The following is a 7,552-nucleotide window of genomic DNA, read 5'->3' on the forward strand; positions in this document are numbered from 1 at the left end:
AGGACACCCCAACATTTTAATAAAGTTAGATGCAGGTGCATTACATCAGGGACAACTGATTACACCACAGGTATCAAGAATGTGGCCCTGGGGGCTATTTTTGACGTGTGCCTTGTTTTATTATTGGCCCTTGTTAAAAAAAAAATATATATATATTAATATTAGTAAGATACAATATAAGATATTATACTAATTTGCATTGTCTGTAGATTAACTACGATCAATGTATTGGACAGGACGTCGGAAATGTGTAATAAAGTTGTACTTTATATAAGAAAAAAATGGCATACAAAACGATCCTTTTATCTTGTTATCTGTCGTTCAGTCATTCACCCGTAGGCTCGTAATCCTCAATCTCAACAACCACAATGCACCTGCTCCCGGTCTTTCTAACATCCGGTTTGCCGCAATGCATTGTGGAACACGCAGTATTTTAGTTAACCCTTTGTTAGGCTATGAAGTAGAAAACAACTCAATTCCGTGTCAGTGTTTCCCAAATAATCAATATCAAATACATGTATAAATCAAATAAATTCCCTTTTAACTCTTTTTAGCTGTAAATAATAATAGATCAATTTATCAGCAATTAAATCAAGCATGCAAATTATGAATGATCATCACACATGAACTATACAACCCATAAGTTACAACATTGTCAGCTGTAACACTGAGCTAAGACTTGGATGTTTAGTTCGGATAACGAGGCATGTAAGATATATTTCGAATACAACTATACATTTTCTACTTGGATGTAATTCACCTGGGGTCTCATGCCCTTTTTTTCATGCTGTCCACGTCTTCAGACCATGTCCCCTTAATGCCCCCTTTGAGCTTGGAAAGATCACACGGAGCCAAGTCCGGTGAGTTGGAAGACATGTTATTTTTAGCCAGAAACTGTCAGATATTCGGGGCATTGTGGGCAGGTGCCTTGTCAGGGTGAAGCAGCCATCAGTTGTCCTGCCACAACTATCGCCTCTTCTCACACACTAAACATGCTGGTTAACTAAAAACTCATAGTGACTTATATCTGAGAGCTTTTAGCATCTGTGGTGTACAAAATATATCAGATCAAATGATTTATAAAGCGCTTTTCATACATAAAAGAAATATAACGCAAAGTGCTTTACAGACTTAAAATAATACCCGGATGACCCACATCCCTCATCATTGCGCACACACACACACAAATACCAAAGACAACACACACACACGGGCATGCACATATATGAACAAATGAATGTATGGCTGAGTACAGAGGCGCCAGGTGAGTAAACACTATCACAGGAGCCATCTGCACCAGTAGGTCATCAGACCATGGCCACCAGAACACTGACACAAAGTGCCCCCACAGCCCGGCCGATAACCCCTGATGCTGAATGGCTCTATCAGAGGAACACTAAAAAAAAACTAAAAAAACTTTAAAATAGCAAGAACCATGAGCAGTAATAAAGGATAAACTACGAGTAAAACATGAAGATAAAAAAATGTATATATATACAGTAAATATATAATAAACATATATAACTAAATAAAATATTGCATAACTAATAAGATAAAAAGTAAAGTACGAATTACTTCAATAAAACTTAAGCCTGCTCTTAAAAACATGAACGTTCTCCGCAGCCCTGAGGTCCTCCAGCAAGCTGTTTCATAGACGGGGGCCATAATAGTGGAAAGATGCCATCCCATGACTTTGTGTCCTGACTTTTGGAATAATTCGGAAATGAGTGCCGTAGCATCTCAGAGTCCGGGAGGGTTCGTAGGGTAAAAGCAAATCTGAAAGTTAAAAAGGCCAAATACCAAAAAAACATTTATAAACCATAAGAAGAACCTTAACATTGATCCTAAAACAAACGGGGAGCCAATGCAAAGATTTTAAAACTTGTGTAATTTGAACCCGCCTTCTGGTCTTCGTCAGGACACGTGCTGCTGAATTTTGGAGTAGTTGTAAAGGTGCAATAAGAGAAAGTTACAATAATCTGTATGAATTGTAATTAAAGCATGCATTAGCGTGTCCATGTTGCCCTGAGAGAGACTTGGGTGAACTCCATACTTGCCAACCCTCCCGGATTTTCCGGGAGACTCCCAAAATTCAGCGCCTCTCCCGAAAACCTCCCGGGACAAATTTTGTCACGAAAATCTCCCGAAATTCAGGCGGCGCTGGAGGCCACGCCCCCTCCAGCTCCATGCGGACCTGAGTGAGGACAGCCTGTTTTCACATCCGCTTTCCCACAATATAAACAGCGTGCCAGCCCAATCACGTTATAACTGTAGAATGATCGAGGGCGAGTTATTGGTTTCTTACAAGGGTTTATTGTTAGGCAGTTTCATTATCGACATCCCAGCGCGGTAACAACACACAACAACAGCAGTCCCGTTTTCGTCTACCGTAAAGCAGTTCGTCTGCCGTAAACAGCAATGTTGTGACACTCTTAAACAGGACAACACTGCCATCTACTGTACATGCATATGTGACAATAACATCTACGGCTTTTAGAGAGTGCAGTGCACAACTGCGCACACAACAAGGAGACGAAGCAGAAGAACGAGGAAGATACAGCCGTGGCGACGCCGACAACGAGTAAGATGAAGAAATACGCTTGTAAGTTCCAAGCCGCAGCTGCGATTGGACCTGGATAGCCTCCGGGAAGAAGTAGTGGAGTACCAAGTGCTTGGCAGTGAAGATCTTCCTCAGGAAGCAAAGATTGACTGGTTTTGGGCAATGCTAGGGAGAAATGGAAGATTCCAGACTCTAGTGCATTTGATGAAAGCACTTTTGTGCGTGACACACAGCAATGCATCATCAGAGAGGGTGTTCAGCATGGTTAGAAAAATAGTGACAGAGAATAAAACAAGGATGGACAATTCAACCCTTAACTCAACAATGAGTAGATGAGTGTTATGTGTGTGTATATGTGTAAATAAATGAACACAGAAATTAGAGTATTTCTTTTATATATATATATATATATATATATATATATATATATATATATATATATATACACATACATATATATATATATATATATAATAAAATAAATATATATATATATAGCTAGAATTCACTGAAAGTCAAGTATTTCTTATATATATATATATATATATATATATATATATATATATATATATATATATATATATATATATATATATATATATATATATATATATATATATATATGAAATACTTGACTTGGTGAATTCTAGCTGTAAATATACTCCTCCCCTCTTAACCACGCCCCTAACCACGCCCCCCGCACCACCCCGACCATGCCCCCACCTCCCGAAATCAGAGGTCTCAAGGTTGGCAAGTATGGTGAACTCTGGCTATATTCTTAAGATGATAAAAACCTATTTTTGTTATACGTTTGTATTTTTAATATGTGGTATAAAACAATGAACCAAATAGCTGACCGTTGCCTAATACACTGTACAACCCGATTGGCACTGAAGTGAAGTGAATTATATTCATATAGCGCTTTTCTCTAGTGACTCAAAGTGCTTCTACATAGTGAAACCCAATATCTAAGTTACATTTAAACCAGTGTGGGTGGCACTGGGAGCAGGTGGGTAAAGAGTCTTTCCCAAGGACACAACGGCAGAGACTGGGATGGCAGATGCGGGGATTGAACCTGGAACCCTCAAGTTGCTGGCACGGCCACTCTACCAAGTTGTTAATTTTCTCTGATAAAAGAAGAATTTAAAAAAACTAAAACTAAAAATACTTCTGCTCCTGTGTCTAATATTTTTAATTTCAGATATTGTTGTCTGGCTGGACGCTGTCAATATCATTTAAGAGTCAAAAGCATATCGATCTGGCCATGCGCTCGGGATTATAACTACACATCAAAGGCCTGATTTATTAAAATTGCATGCACTGTTAGTGGCAGTGTTGCGGGTAATCTGCCCAAGACTGCATGTACAATTGATATCAAGTGCAAAAATGGTGCAGACCACCCTATTCAAATTAGTTTTTTTGTGTGTACTACTGGTTGTGGCCATGAAGGAACTCATTTACTACACATTCAAGTGGTCATATGTGCTGTTTTATAATGTTTTTTTGTTGGATTTTTTCGCCAAGATGGCGGCACGCTGGACGCTGCAGTTACTGGCTCTCTGTATTGGTGCATTTTAGTCCGTCTTGTACGTGTGCTGCTGTATGAATGTGATGTATCAGACACTGTACAGACACTGTCACTGTGGGTAAATAAGCAAAGGCCAGTCTATCCAAACCAAATATCGCGGATGACCTCAGCGGTCAAGGCACTTTTGAGGGGCCGAAACTCTGCCTTTCACTCAGCAAGCCTCAATCCCACCTCAGGAGAGGCATCAAGGCTGCAATAGTTGGGTATTGCAGGAAAGCAGAGGCACACCTGGACAACAAAGACTCAAGGCAAAAATGGCAAGGCATGTAACACCTGACCGGCCACAAAAATTAACTCTTCGGCGGCCAACAACACGAAAGACTTGCTCGCGGAGGAACTCAATCACTCCTTCGCTCGTTTAGAGTCCTCTGTACAAGTGAAGGGAGGATAATGTTTTCTCCTACGCATATTCCTTTTAATCTCTAATAAAGCTCACCACGTTGTTGTCAATGTTTCAGAGTCACCATCTTAGATTTTTTATACAGTGTGATTGTTTAAAGCAAAGAAATACAAATTTGTCATGACCACAAGTAGGGAAAGGGAGACATCTTGCTTCCTCTGGCTTTTTGCAAAATGGCTGTCTTCTCCTTCTCCACAAAGTCTGATAAGTTCAAAAGGGGGGTTAGGCTTTTTTTGTCTCATTTGAGTCCGGTTTTCATTGTAATTGTTCCTTAATAAATATTGCCACTCGCAAATACCTCACACCCTCCTGTCAAAGCTCTATTGTCCTTCTTTCATAGGTGTTACATTAAAACTAACTATTTACAGTCATACGAAATTATATACAATGTTAATTATTTGATAGTTAGCATGCAGAGATATGATAGGAATATCAATATATCATTTCATTAGATGTATGTGTATGCCAGCAATTTATGTTTATATTTTAATTCTTCAATCCCTCATTTTACACTGCCTGAGTAGTGTGAACAATACCTACAATTTTAAATAAACCAGAGGAGTTCACATTTATGTGTGATCTGTAATGCAAAGTGTGGAGGGAGGTGTGGCCAGCGCTGCTTGCAGGAGCGAAAGTCACCGCCTCTGTCCATGGTACTGAGGACAGAGTGCCATCAGATGAGGGCGTGGCAGTGCTGACGGCGAGACACAGCTGAACAGGTGATTAGATCTCCCAGGTGGTGCGAGTTATCTAATCATCTGTTGTCTTTAACAGTAAGCGGCCGGGAACAGGAGGGGAAAGAGGATACGGAGGTGACTGGAAAGCCACGTCCTGCTGGAGAAAACTTTTGATAAAATCTATGTACATTAAAACCTGGGTAAAAACTGCACGCTTGGCTCCGGTGCTGTGTCTAACAGTGGAACTGCTGGGAAGCAACTTCCACACAAAGCATCAAAGCATGTGTGTGTGTGTGTGTGTGTGTGTGTGTGTGTGTGTGTGTGTGTGTGTGTGTGTGTGTGTGTGTGTGTGTGTGTGTGTGTGTGTGTGTGTGTGTGTGTGTGTGTGTGTGTGTGTGTGTGTGTGTGTAAGATACGATCAATATCTGTTCCATCTTTGGCGTCAGAAGAGACAGCAAAGGCATGAATCTGTCACGGCTCACCTCCTTTCCTCAGTCTGCCCAACTTACTCAGAAAGTTCTCTGTTCAGTCTTTGGTCCCAAAGTCTCTAGTTCAGGTCTCGCCAACCCATCGATCGCGAGCGACCGGTCGATCTTTTGGGACTCTCCAGGTAGATCTCGCTAATCATATAGAAAAAAAAAGCATCACATCAGCGATGTGGTTTGGGTTTTCTCGCCTCCTGGAGCGCGACCAATGAAAATGCCGGTATTCTCTTCTCCTCTCAGAGAGTGTCCATTGTCCAAAGAAAATGTGTGCTGTCCCATGCTGTCATTGGTCAATGTTGCCTGTCAATCATGCAACACGTGTGGTACAAGACGCTACCATGAGAGGCATAAACACAGCTAAAATGGAAACCCCATGGGACGGCGTGACGAAGTTGGTAGAGTGGCTGTGCCAGCAATCGGAGGGTTGCTGGTTACTGGGGTTCAATCCCCACCTTCTACCATCCTAGTCACGTCCGTTGTGTCTTTGGGCAAGACACTTCACCCTTGCTCCTGATGGGTGCTGGTAGCGCCTTGCATGGCAGCTCCCTCCATCAGTGTGTGAATGTGTGTGTGAATGGGTGAATGTGGAAATAGTGTCACAGCGCTTTGAGTACCTTGAAGGTAGAAAAGCGCTATACAAGTATAACCCATTTATCATTTATAATAAAGAAAACTAAAGCATATCATTTTCACCTAGAGTGGGAGGAAAAGCTTATTTTTACACTCGTCAAAGATAAGTGTATGTTTGTTATGAAGTGAATTAATTAACTCAGTATGTTTTGCATATGGTGAATGTTTATATTCATCTTGGAGAAAACAAACCACCAAGTTTAATTTAATAGTGATATTTCAGTTTGAGCTTATAATAAGATAAGGCCCCTTAGTTTGATATTCGCAGGTGGATTGGATCACTTCTCATAGTAAGGAGGCCCTAATTGGGACTTTGGAATGCAAAAGTGATAGCCCTATCCTTGAGAAGAGACTACCTGTCTAGCTCAACATCAACATTTAAGTTATGACTCAAAGCAGTTGTTTTCCAGACACTTAAACACAAACATATCCTTTTATGGTCAGGGCGTGCTGTCCTGACTAAGCACACATCCAGAGACAGAAATTAAGAACATAAAACTGATGGTTTGGCTTCTCCAAGTTGGGAGTGCCTCATTTTCTTGACCTGACCTCCTCCAGGAACTGCAGTACCTGTATAATGACGCTCGCTTGTAATAAAGCAACTTTTGGTTCAGTAAAGCGTCTCAGACGTCTCTTTTGATCAAGCCGTGCTGCCGTGTCACCCTTTAAGTTTAACAACAACATTTTTCAATTAGCTATTGCAAGGAATTCACTGCACGAAAGCAGCATGCCTGTGACCTTCATCTCTCAGGCGGTACCACGTCAAAAAACGACATCATTGTGTAAAGGATATCACCACATGGGCTCAGGAACACTTCAGAAAACCACTGTCAGTAACTACAGTTGGTCGCTACATCTGTAAGTGCAAGTTAAAACTCTCCTATGCAAAGCCAAAGCCATTTATCAACAACACCCAGAAACGCCGCCGCTTCAGTGGTCCCGAGCTCATCTAAGATGAACTGATGCAAAGTGGAAAAGTGTGCTGTGGTCTGACGAGTCCACATTTTAAAGTATTTTTGGAAACTGTGGACATTGTGTCCTCCGGACCAAAGAGGAAAAGAACCATCGGGATTGTTATAGGCGCAAAGTTGAAAAGCCAGCATCTGTGATGGTATGGGGGTGTATTAGTGCCCAAGACATGGGTAACTTACACATCTGTGAAGGCACCATTAATGCTGAAAGGTACACACAGGTTTTGGAGCAACATATGTT

This window comes from Entelurus aequoreus, linkage group LG07, assembly GCF_033978785.1.
Source record: "Entelurus aequoreus isolate RoL-2023_Sb linkage group LG07, RoL_Eaeq_v1.1, whole genome shotgun sequence".
In the NCBI taxonomy this organism is placed as follows: Eukaryota; Metazoa; Chordata; class Actinopteri; order Syngnathiformes; family Syngnathidae; genus Entelurus; species Entelurus aequoreus.